The sequence below is a fragment of the Ambystoma mexicanum genome, chromosome 8, assembly GCF_040938575.1.
Source record: "Ambystoma mexicanum isolate Mex_15411 chromosome 8, UKY_AmexF1_1, whole genome shotgun sequence".
NCBI lineage: Eukaryota > Metazoa > Chordata > Amphibia > Caudata > Ambystomatidae > Ambystoma > Ambystoma mexicanum.
The window spans coordinates 127,106,813-127,120,147 of NC_090929.1; the positions used below are offsets into that span (position 1 = coordinate 127,106,813).

General features: G+C 44.3%; 1 long non-coding RNA gene across 1 annotated transcript in view; it reads right to left on the reverse strand.

Annotated features, from left to right (window-relative positions):
* Positions 1-405: 405 nt before the first annotated feature.
* LOC138473541 (uncharacterized) overlaps positions 406-13,335 on the reverse strand; it is a 33,189-nt gene continuing 20,259 nt past the window's right edge. Inside the window, exon 2 of the long non-coding RNA XR_011268772.1 lies at positions 406-900. This is a non-coding gene — a long non-coding RNA (uncharacterized lncRNA). The remainder of the gene's footprint in view (positions 901-13,335) is intronic.

Genomic DNA, 13,335 nt, shown 5'->3' on the forward strand with positions numbered 1-13,335 from the left:
GCGCTGACCTATGGGCCCGTCACTGAATTCCTCTCCTCGTGAACACCATAGTGGAGCCCATTGAAGTCGAACATGATACCCAAGCAACTTCCACCTCCACAGGTGTACCAGCGGGGTCACAGCCCATGAGGAGCTGACTGCCCTTGTGCGTCAATTTGTGAATCACAATGCCCAATCAAGGCAGGAGTGGCGTGAAAACACTGCCTCTCTGGGCAAGTTTTGGGAGGAGAGGGAGGGGGTGAGGGTATGTTTGGGAGTTTTGGGGGGAGGGGGTGAGGGTGTGTTGGGGAGTTTTGGGGGGATGGAAGAGGAGTGAGCGTGGTGCGGGGGTTGGTGCACATTCTTCTTAATTTTAAATTTCAATACACCCGTTGTGTAAAAAAAAACATCTTGAGTGGACATTCATCATTGCCCATGTGTCATTTATTCATATACAGTGCATAGTGTACATGTACTCCCACCCCCAGTGCCCCCTGTGAAAATATCATGTCACCCTCTGCAGCCATGTGTGTCAGAAATATTGTGCTATTACTGACTGACGCACATCACGTCCCTCCTGTGCATCAGCACCGCGATGATGTGCAGCCACATCTTCTTCATCCCCTTCATCATCACCAGGTGGTAGCCGTTCAATGTCAGGGGGCAGGGGCACGTTCCATCGGATACACATGTTGTGCAGCATTACACATGCCATGATGATCTTGGCCACCTTCTAATGCCTGTAGAGGAGTGCCCACCCGCCCGGCTAAGGCAGCGAAATCGTGCCTTCAAAAGGCCAAAGGTCTGCTGAATGACCACACGGGTACGGGTGTGGGAACAATTGTAGTCCTCCTCGTGCCTGTTCTGTGGGTTGCGGACAGGGGTGAGGAGCCACGTCTTCAAGGGATAGCCTCTTTTCACCTGCATGGGAAGCAAAAAAAGGTACATGTCAGTGGAATCATGATGGACTGCTTTACTAGTCACACATGCCTGCAGATTATCGTTGGTCACATGCACATGTCCCTGGTTGTATGCATGCTATTTTCAGGCCCTCATTGTGTCCTGTGCCATGGGCTAACGGTGTGGGCTGCATCTTCAAGATGATACACGGTGTGCAATGCCGTCTTGTTGCATATGCATTGTGTACGCATACAGCTGTGTTCGTGTCTAATTAGTGATGTGCTGTCTTCTGTAGGAATTGCTGACTTTGAGTGTTGGCAGTAGGCTCTGCAATGTTAGGCATTCAGCGCTGATTTCTGCCATGGTGACATGCTGCATTCCTGTGGTTGTGGCGGCCCTGTGACAGGCAGTGGATTCCCTTGGTGGTTTGGTTCAATGCACTCCCATGGATGCTTGTCCTGTGTGGTGATTTGCTGGAGACAGCAACATAGTGCATATTCACTGCATGTTGCTGGATAGTGTTGCGGAAGGTGAGGTCCGCTGATGAGTGGTCCACGTTTAGTGGGATGTAGGGGGGTTTGCTGTTTGTCATGTTGTGATAGGTGTCGATCTTACTTGTGTCCTATGGGATTTGGATGTCATGTTCTGTTTCGGATGCTTTGGGGCACAGTGTTTAGTGAGGTGCACATCATGCTGTCACATCAACATTGACACCATGGTGGTGTGTGCATCTCTCCCCCCAAAACAGTGCCATATGCCTGTCTTTTTTTTATATTTATTTATTTTGGTTGGCTAATTAATGAACCTTTCAAAACTAAATTTTTTTATAGTAAGACAATAAAACAGGAATACAACAACACATCATTTCTTACTTAACTCAACATATGTAGTCAAAGAGACAGTTTAAGAAATAGCAGGTAAAAAAATTAAATAAAATATTGCCTAGTAGCATTGTCCTGGTTCTTTCACTAATCATTTCATTTGTTAGGAATTAGAACAAGCTTTCCGACAGATTTCAACTTTTTAAAATATTAAAAAAGAAAAAAAAGGAAAGGAGAATTTCATGGGATCAAATATCCAATTCAACAATACGTCAAGTTATTGACCAGGACACATTGAATGCAATACTTTGTTTAAAAATTGCATGGTAGCTATTCTTACTGCAATCTTATAAGTCACGAATAGCTCATACTATAATTCATCATTTGAGCGTCTTATATAATGTGACCTTGTTGCTAATGATATATTCTCTTTGCATTTTTAGGGCAACACACTCAATTAATAAGTTTTTTAATGTTTCGTTGATTCTTACATTTTTACAAAATCGACAATATGATGATTCTACCTTGATAAGGCCTCTTCTCAACAAAATTTGTTTTGTTGGCCATAGATTTAGGCGAAACCTTAGAATCCGATTTCTAAGATTGTATGAGGGGCATTTTAGTAGATAATCAGCAGCTTGACAAACTTTTTTATGCCCAAAGAGTGCTCTGTCAAAATCTTTCAGTTTCAGACAGTTCTGTTGAGTTAAGTGCCAGTCCAGTTGGTATAGTTTGGTTTTGGCTTTAGTTGGATTGCTACGTAGAAGGTCTAATGAGATGTTTGCTTCAGACATGTCTGAAAAACTGGCCGCTCTCCATTTTGATGGGAATGGATGGTCAGATCGCAATAAATAGTCTGCCAGAACTTTAAGCAGATTATTACTATCCAGACCCATTACACATTTTCGAAACAAAGAGCATCTCTTCCACGATGCTTGTACGTGCATTGATAAAGTTCCCAACTCAAAGCGAAGAAGCACAGTCGGAGTGGAGTTTGGGAGATTCAAGACTTTTTTCCAGAACCTTGCTTCAATTTTATTCCAGTAGGAGGCCTCTGAGGGTAACCAAGCTTCTGCCCCGTAGGTGATAATGGGGATTACCTTTTGCTGGTAAAAAATGAGAATATGCTTACAAGAAAACTTGCCATACTTATATTGCAAAATCTTGGCTTGTGATATTAAAGTAGTCAGTTTTCCGTTTAAACTGTTTTGTTGCGGCATATTTGTAGGGGAATTACTAAATATGACACCCAAATATTTATATTCATTTACTAGTTCCAACTTTCCATTATTGAAAAACCATTCACAGTATTTTCTTTGTCTTATTTTGGATCTCCCAAGCTCCATTACTTATGTCTTCTCCAAGTTTAAAGTTAAATTATTCTTGGCAACATACTGATCCAACTTATTAAGCATATCTGCAGGCCACTTGGCGTCTGCGAAATAAGCACCAGGTCATCTGCATACAGAAGCCATGCAATAGCCTGGTTTCCAAGTTTTGGCGCATCATTTAATACTTCTATAAATTCAATGCCCAAATCAAATATAAACAAATTAAATAGTGTGGAAGCAAGTATGCAGCCTTGTTTCAAACCGCGTTTGGTGTGGATTACTTCAGATAGCAACCCTTCCAAGTTAATTTTAACCTTCTTTGAGGTATTAGAATGAAGCAAGTATATTATTGACACGAGTGAAGGAGGACAGCCGAATCTTATCAGTTTTTCAAATAATAAGCGACGATCTACAGAGTCAAATGCAACTCGAAAATCAACATAAGCTAAATAAAGGGGTTGGTTCTTTTTTGCGTAGGACTCTTTGATTGCATTAAGTGTTGTTATGTTAACACTAGTGCCTAGACCTGCGACAAATCCAGTTTGGAATGGATCACATCGATTTTCTTCTGATGCCCAAATGTTAAGATCTCTTAAGACAATTCTACTAAAGATCTTGCCAGGGGCATCAAGGAGGGAATCGGTCGGTAACTTGCAGGGTCCTTGCGATCACCTTTCTTATAAATTGGCACGGTTATGGCCTTACACCAGGATGGAGGAACTGTTTGTTTAATTTGAATGGCTTGAAAGACTGCATATAGAATAGATGCCCATAACACTGGATTCTGTTTTAAAACAAAATTTGACAAACCGTCTGGCCCTGGAGCTCTTGAAGAGCTTGCCTTGTTTACATAAAATAACACTTCTCGATCAAATTTGATATGAAAAGAAGTGTTAACAACATCAAAATCAGATTGAGAAATGGTATTATTTGGGAGGTCATAAATTTTAGTGAAGTAACTAACCCACCTATTTTCCGTCACACCATTAAGTTGAGTTGCCAATTGCGAACAGGCTGAGCCATCATTTATCAGCTGTATTTTTAGTCTTAACTACCTGAACCACCTTTCACCATCATTTTGGTACATTGTTGTTCTATGCTCTCGGGTCCAGTTTCTATAGTTTGTCTTCAATTTGCGTAAAGATAGTTCACGATATTGCACCGGTAAAGATAATATCTGCCTTTTTTCTTTCCGATATTGCGTCTTCCTCAATCTGACAGATTGGTCAAATATATGGGTGCAGGGTTTATTGCCTTTCTTAGCACCTAATGTGGAGGAAGATGCAAAAAGGTGCATTCTATCATGATAATCAGATGAGTCAAGACCTTGCATCAAGCGTTGATTGTTTTCTGTAAGGCTACACGCAAAAGCTTCCAATGCCACACTTGACCATTGTAATCTGTTCTGCTGCAGATTTATGATCAAGTTGTTCAATTGCTGTTGGTGAGATCGAGGTTTATCCTGAGAGTGAATCAAGATCTTAACCCTCAGCATCAAATGATCACTTGAAGTAGTTGGAATTACCCTAAATTCGGAGATTTTAGCAAATAATCTTCTATCTACATACATATAGACAATAATAGCTTTTTGGGCTCCACATGTCCAAGTATGGGAAGGAGGATTATCAGTCTCCACTGCTCCATTTAGCATAATTAGATCCCATGTTTTAACAAACTCAAGCCACAGAGAGACCCGATCCGAATGTCCTTTTTTGCCCGGAGCTAATAGATGAATATTCAGATCACCGGCTAGTATAACATGTGCAATATATGCGGTTGTAATGATACCTTCCATAAGTGCTCTGAGATCATTAAAAAAGGTAGAAGTTAAGATTGCCATTGGGTTCCAGTAAATATTGATAATTATGAATTTCAGTTTTTGGATCATTATTGTTGAACATTGTAAAAAAGGATTCGGATTGGGCCCGTCTGTTATATTGCTTGTTGTGATTATATTAGAGATAGTTGCCAGGCCAGACATTGGTCTACCTTTTTGACCTTTTATCGCTGGGACTAAATGGACATAATGATTGTCCCACGATAATGGGACGGTTAGCCAAGTTTCCTGCATAAGCACTAGATCACAATCTTTTAAGCAGCAATTGGCATTATTTAGTAGGTGCCTGTGACCCCTAGTATTCCAGCTCACAATTACTATTTTGTGAGTCTGGACACAGGGTTCACCGACTCCTAGTTAAGTTTTTCCACAGCAGCATCCTTGGGCTAAGGTGCGATCACCATTATTCGCTTGTTTAACAGATTGTTGAGCAACCTCAGCAGGCGAGCTCTCTATTGTGGTTGGAATTAGATTGAAGCCCAAGTCATACAGAGCAGATCTTGCAGACCAAATAATGTTAAAAATAATGCGAGATCCTATCCACAGACAGGATACAGTTGGATCATTGTCATCAGGAAACTCTACTTGTACAATATCACCAGTAGAAATATCTTCCAGAATTGGAATATCCGGAAATATTTGCATAATGCTCATTCTGTTCATGGTGTATGTTGGGAAAGATTCACCACGACAGCTGAGGAATAATGAGTACAGCTGCGGGGGCTTTCATTCTTAGAGGATACTTTTGAAGAGGAGCCTTTTTGCTTATTAGATATTTCTGTGTGCGCACAACAATTCTTTCCCTCCACTGGGGATTTAAACGAAACACTCTTGGAGTTCACTCTTCCATCAGGAGCATTTACAGAGTCAACTTGACTACTAATAATTGATTTCATGGACGATTTAAGAGTCTTTTGTTCTAAGGTTAGAGCTACTAGACAATCTTTAATTGTACTTAAGATGTTGTTTTGCAGATTGACCTGGGAATCAGGTGTCGATGGTATTTCAGGAGATTTATTTATTCTTTATAAGCTTTGCTACTTGATTGGTTTGAGGTCTCTCAGCATTTGCATTTCCCTCATGATTCGATCCTGGCTTTTTCGCCATTGCAGTAGACAACTGCGTTAGCGGATGGAGCAAAGTCGGAGGTGAGTGGAATTGACTCATATACTCATCCACTGCTTTCCTGAGTTCTTGATTGTTAACTGTTACTTCAGGTCTTTCATTACCATTCATTTGGTTAGTCTTAGATGCAGATACAGCTTGAATCAGTTCCGGCACATTTCTTGGACCAGTCTCAAGCTCCTCCGCAATTTGCACTAACTCATCCAGAGGAGAGTGCTCTAGAACCACTTGAGGGGAGTTCACTCAATTTTTTGCCATTCTTTGTCTTTCTTGTTTTAAGCTTGAATATTGTTTTGATATAGCATTTGAGGCTATCACTGAACATCTCACTGGTTTTGTCAAGGATTTAAAAAATTGTCTTGTTTGCCCGCTCGAGACAACTCCCTTGGGCTTTTGGTTTTTAGGTTTCTTTAAATTTACCTTAGACTGATGATTTGGATTTTTTGAATTTTTTGCGAAAATCGTGTAAGCCTTTTGTGCGGCAGCACGTTTCTCGACTTAAGGGACTCAGCAGCAGGGGCAACTACCACCTCGTCAACAGTCAATGACTGAGAAGAGGAGGGAGCCATCGCTGCCATCTTCAGAGGTAATTGACACATATCACCCTCTGCATCTAGCACTGCCATCGCCATCATTGACGATGGTTGAGAAGCCAGAGGTGTTTTCGCCACCACCTCCGAAGTTAATTCTTGTATGACACCTGCAATATAAGGCACAGCACTCTTGTATATACACTCAGCTGCACATCTAATTGATCAATTACATTTTTATGTGCTGACAACAACATTGCCAATTGTTTTAGCAACGGTGCTGCCTCTCTGTCATCCCACTCTTGTCTCTGTGCCAAAGATTCACTGACAACCTTCTGCGATGTCACAAGTTTTCAATATTGTCATGAATAAAATTTACCTTTGAGTCCAAAACTTCAAACAGTTTGGCAAGAGACATTAATGCCGTATTCATTATTTCCAGAGTTATCAAAGGTGCTTCCCTAAAAGGAGTGCCAGGACTTAAAGCCGAGCTAGTTCTGTTCGTTCTTCTAGGGGTCGGAGGAATGAATGAAATAGAGCTTTCGGATTCTGGGATGTTTCCATTTTCAAACAATGCCGGAGATTTGGACAGATCAGATTCATCTTCCTTGGCCAAGAAACAAGAGTCCGATGATTCCAACTCAATGATTGCATCGTCTACAACGTCATCAAAAGTGCCCTTATTTGGTGGTACCAGACTAACAGTTCCTGAACGAGCATTCTGTAATATCATGGAATCTGTCAAAGAGATATTACATAGCTGTTTAGCTACCTGAATACCAACATTCATATCTCGTGCAGTCTGTAAACTCAATGGTGGTTGCTGTACCGGTACCTCACACTGATCATTAAGGAGAGGCTGAGCCTCAACATTTGAAACACTCAAATTAGTGAGTTCTGACATACAAGTCATAGGGCGCTGAGAGCGCGAGGAGGCAAACCCAAAGTCTCTTAAGTCACCAATTAAAGGATCCGGTCGTATTATTTTCTTCCTCGAGCGTTTGTCCCAATGCGCACTCTTAACAAAAGGACGAGCTGCTTTTGGAGTAGAAGCCGGACTGTCTTTGGATGTTGATTCAAAAAGAACACGCAATCGTTCAGGGCATGGCATATCCGTTCGTAGAGTATACATTTTCGACTCTCTTACCTCGTGTAAATAACTCAAAAATAAGTCAGCAGAGGGGCTTACAATCCACCACTCTTCGGTACGCGACTATTAATGCTAAATTGAAGTTAGAGACTGAGTTAGCCCTCGCTCGCTGTCCGCTTCGCCGCAGCGAAGCGGGTCTTAACAGGGCTTTACATGGGTGCACGCGCGCTGAACTTATATAGCTCCGCCCAGTACTTGATGCAGTTAAGCCTATATAAGAGAAATATGTTAAAAGTCAGCTTTCCATATGAGTAATGTTCTCCACGAGATCTTAGGTTGTTTTTTTCACCTGTTGGGGCTTGTAGTCCTTCGTATGGTCTTCCGTGCAGACAGCAAACTGGAAGCGCTGAAAGATAGTCCACGGCAAAGCGGGACTTAACGGGGCTTTACACGGGTGCGCGCCTGTCATGCAACTTACCAAGTACCCAGGCAGGTCGTCCAGCATGTCGCTCCATGTAGCGTGGAATTTCGCAGGACCATAGAGTCATGAGTTGATCCGGAATATCGGGCAAAACAATGTGTTATGATCTTGCTAGTGTCACATACCATCTGCACATTGATGGAGTGGTATTGCTTGCGGTTGTGGTACACCAACTCAATGGCATGCGGAACCACCAACTCCACGTGGGTGCAGTCGAGGGCACCTATGCGATTTGGTGAATTTTGGTGAATTTTGCAAAATGCCTGCCAGTGCATGGAAGCCAACTTTGGTATCAAGAATCTCCTGGGGAGTCCGTTGTAGGGATATGTAGTCCCTTGTGTGCTTGAAGAGGGTATCCAGCACTTGGTTCAGAATGCAAGAAAATAAGGGTTGTGATATGCCATGCATGTGCCCCACTGTGTGCTGGTAGGTGCCTGTGGCAAGGAAGTGGAGCACTGACACTACCTTGAGTAGAGGGGGGATGGCGCTGCGTATTTCAATGAGGCTGACAATGTTGTCGTGTATCATGTCCACGATGGTGGTGGTAATGTCCCGGTCCAGACGGTACAGGGTGTAGATCTGCTCTGGGGTTAGTTTGAAAGGACTGGCTCTGATGTGAGGGATTTGGGGCTGCCTGCGTTGTACCACTGGCTGCACTGGTGGGGCATGTTGGGCCTGTCTCACCCTCCTTCTCCTCCTGTGTCTCCTCTGTGGTGCCTGCTGTTGCTGTTGTTTTTGTTGCTGGTGTTGCAATGCAAGCATGTCCTCCAGCTCCAGTATTGCTACTACTATTGGAATCATCTTGGTGTGGGAAGGGCTGTGGTGTGTGGGTGTGCTCTTTTTGTACTGGCCCAGACTCCATTGCCTCCATCTGTGCTGATTGTGTGCATCTGTGGCAGTTGGAAACACTGCACATAGCAATTTACGGGTGGTTCGAGATGCCGGTATTACCGGCATGCCGGTATGCTCTATTAGTGCCTTCATTTTGCCGGTATTTGCTTGTCCGCCTGACTTGTGATTTCCTCCCATTAGTGGCATGCCGGTATTGCCGGTATGATGGGCCGCGTGCCCGCGCTCATGCCGCTATTAGAGGCACCATTAACGGTGCCGCTAATAGCGGGGTCTCAGGTCGAAATAGCCCGGAGCAGTAAGCGATGCCGGCAATCCTTTACCAGCATCTTTTTTACCTTACCTCCAACCTCAGAATGACCCCCTATGTCTGGATTTTGTTTTTGTAGACATGGGATTGCCTCATTTTCCCCAGGAGTGTTCCCAGGGCGTGGAAGGTGCATGGTAATATGCACTACACTATGTCGATGTTGTGCTGCAGTAACAATTGCCCCATTCATCCAGGTTTTAAAATGTATTCATTTAACTCAACATGATTTTCTTGACTAACAAATTCAACATTAATGTTCTATGGTGTAATTTATTAATTGTTGTGTTTTGTGCATTTCTTCCAAAAAGAATCGTGTTGTTGTTTTTTTCTCTCCTTGGCATTGCCACCCACGTTGGCAGCACACCGGGGTGGTGGCATCGAGCCTGACAGGATCCTTCTAGAGAGGAACGTTCCAGCACCTGGCAGAGTGATGACGCCATCATTGGTTGCCGCCACGCTGCTCTGGAAGTCCCAGATCTCGAGGTACATGCAGTCTTGGGCACACCTGGGGCAAGAGAGTATAATAGGAGAAGAGAAATGGGGCTCAACCTCTCTGACTGCGGAACTGCTTCCCTTCTATGTAGGGGGACCAGAAGTCCCGGTTTTCCCGTGACGATCCCAGTATTTTGCCCTTGGTCCCGGTGTCCCGAGACTTTTTTGAGTTGTGAAACCCTTCCCGGGATTTGGGAATGGCTGGCTATTGTCCCAGTTTTTGCCGGTGATCCTCGAACAAATGCCGAAATCGGGCAGGCGGAGGGCATGAAACGCTTATGTTTCACTTGCGTTTGATGCCCGCTCCATTCCTCATGACTTCTCTCATCCAAAAAGAGCTATGAGCTTTCAATGAACACGTACTTAATTGTACTTTGTGCGAAAAGGCCCACCGACATAGAAGTAGAACTACAATTTCATTGGAATTCTATGTGGTGAAAATGTAGTCCTACTTCTATGTCGGTAGCCTGTCCCAGTTTTTTATTTTAAAAATCTGGTCACCCTACTTCTATGCATATCCTATACTAGATCCCTTAATTTAGGGGGTTTACAAGGTGTACTCTCTAACATGGGGTCAGAGGTAGTATGTAACAAATTGCCATGAACTGGATACTGGACTCAGGACATTGGAGACTGCCATTAGCAGAGATCATTTGCTCCCGGTTGTGGGTCGAGGCTCTGTGTGGCCAGTGAATTTGTGGTGGGGCATGCAACTAGTCAGTGCTGATGCAGTACGGTCATAGTGGTGGGGGTAAAAGGTCCAGGGGTCTTGACGTTCACAAAGCATCCACTTATTTTCTAGGCACTATACCCGGGGCGAGGAGGGGTGCTTGGCGGCATGCACTCCCCCAAATCTATTGTAGGCTGCAGTTAAGAATAGTTGTCCAAGGGGGGTCCAGGAATTACAATTGATGAATGAATTAGATTTCATTTTCTTGACGAACAAATGTATCAGTGTTGTATGATGTCGATCACCAATTGTTACATCTAAAATGAAATTCAGCCAAACGCCTTCCAATAGGAATCATGTGTTGGGTGTTTTCTCCCCTTGGGCTATGAACCTGCGTCTCCCATAAAGTCACAACTCCACTTCCTGTAGCAGGAAACCGTCAAGGCAGTGAGTCCCCGTCAACTCACTGTGCCCAATAAAGATAGGGGTTAATAACGATTACAAGATCTGACATAAGAGACAGGAAAAAGCCAGCCAAATCTTTGCCAATATAGGTGCTTCAAAAATGTTTAAAGTTGCAAAATTGAGAAAATTTATGACAAAACGCATCGGAGGTGTACATCGTAATGTGAAACGAATTGACAGGTCACTTTATTAGCACACCTGCATGTTTTCATTCACGACAAATATCAAGGGCATGATGAAAACATACATTATGTAAATAGGGGGTGACTATAAACAAGTCTATACATGTTTCACCTTCATCACAGCCCTTCCTCGGGACTCTAAATACATTGACCGATCTGAATTATGCCTGTACCTCAGCAACGTTGCTGCAGAAGCACAGACGGGTCCAGGCACATTTTAGTGTCCTGAGGATGGGCTATGCTGGAGTGCGAAACACATGTGGACGCGAATTGTTATCCCTAAACGTAATTAAGAACACACTGCAAGGCCGACACATGCCATGTACATGAGGGTATAAGCACCGACAGTTCTCCCCGGTGCAACACGTGCAGCGCCTTTTATTTTTGCCTTTTATGGACCCAAATAGTCACCCAAAATATAGGCGCTGCAGTAGTTGAAGTAAAGTAAAACTCGCTGCAGTGCTAGACCGTGCTGCCTCCAGAGCTTTCTAATGGTGAATGAAAAAGCAAGGTTTCTATCAAGCCCTGCTGCATGGCTGGGCCCTCAACAAGGGACTGGCAATGACGTCTTCAACACCTTTCTGTTATCAGCATATTGACAGGGCAGTTGGGCATTTGCATTTGAAATGGAGCAGAAAACAATCAGTTAACTACCAATTCTCTGCCTTCTTCCAAGAGAAAGTGAGCCAAGTAAAAGTTTTTTTTAAATCTTAGTGTATATTCATAATGTGTGCTATAAAACACAGATTGTTCATGTTGTCAACACTTTGTTTTCTAGTATTTGCAGTTTTCTATTCGGGGTGTACAAAATAAGCTCTATCCATACTCTTTTTGCTTAATATAAGGATGTATCGGTCCTACCAAGACTTGAGTGTGAGGCGCATTTTATTTTCCATTACCTCATGCACTCATCTGAGCGGTGCAAGCGGCTTAGAGCAATGTGGATCCAGCTCAGTGCAAGAACCACCTTTGCTGCTGTGGAAGTGATGAAACAACGCCCTTCCCACGAAGTCTTTGTGGCAGTTGGTGGTGTGGACAGGGCATTCGCAGAGTTGAGTGAGCGCTCACTCACGCCCGGAGTAAGATGCAGATACCAGCAAGGTTATGGTAAGTTCAAGAGCGTGATTCCTTACCTACAGTGCGAAAAACAGACCGCGGAGGAACAGGTACGCACTTTTGTGGTTTGGGCGCCCTCAGAAGGATTGTCAAAGAGTTGGGCGGCGTCGCACCTGGCGGCGGTTGCCTTCCACTCCAAGTTGGAGGTGAGGGGTGATCCCACAAAGGGGTTTTTGGTGCGCTCGGCATTGAAAGGCTTGGCCCGTTCGGAGCCAAGGTATGAGGACGTGCGCAAACCAATTGACTTTGGGTTATTGGTGAGGTTGTTGGCCATATTACCTAGCATATGCTTCGGCGAATACGAAACGGCTCTATTCAGGTTGGCGTTCGCATGGGCCTTTTTTGGGGCCTTTAGGATTGGTGAGCTAGTTTCTGCATCCAAGAAAGACACATCTGGGAGGGCCATTGCTTTTGGGGATGTAACGCTGTTCCACAAAGACGCAGGTGAAGGTGTCAGTATATTATTAAGGAAAAGCAAAACGGACCAGCAAGGAAAAGGTTATAACATAGTCTTACATGGGCCCCCCCTGGCGGAATGTGCCCGGTTCACCTTTTTTAAGCTCTTTATACAATTAAGAGCCACGAGTGCTGGCCCCCTGCCAATTCACGCCGGCACTTCCCCCCCCCCTTTCTGTATTCCAATTCCGAAAGTGCTGGCAACGGCTTTGAGGTCCGTGGGCATCCAGGCTGAAGGATGGTCCACACATAGTTTTAGGATAGGCGCAGCACCACGCCTTTCGGCGGGGCATGTCTCCCCTGGCGATCATGAAGGTGGGGAGGTGGGAGTCAGGCCGTTATTGACTGTATGTCCGCCCCCAGCACAGTGCATTCCCAGAAGAATACTAGATACCAAGAGCACTGAAGGGCCGGGCTGGGTAGTTGGGCGGGTTGGATCCTGGGGGATCAAAAAACGTATGGTGTGGTATGTTTTTTCCCCGCGGATGACGCAGTGTGGTCGATCGGCCACTCATTTGTGACACGTGGAAAAAGTGTGTGTGGCCGGCACTCCTGGAATGAGGTGGCATTCCTTGCTGCCTGCTATTCACTGGTGACTCCAGGGGAGGCGGGCACCAAGGCGGTTATTAAGTAATTTGTGGGCAACAATCCGGCCAAGTTAGGTCGCGGACGTTTGCCCACACAAATACAGGTGACGTTGC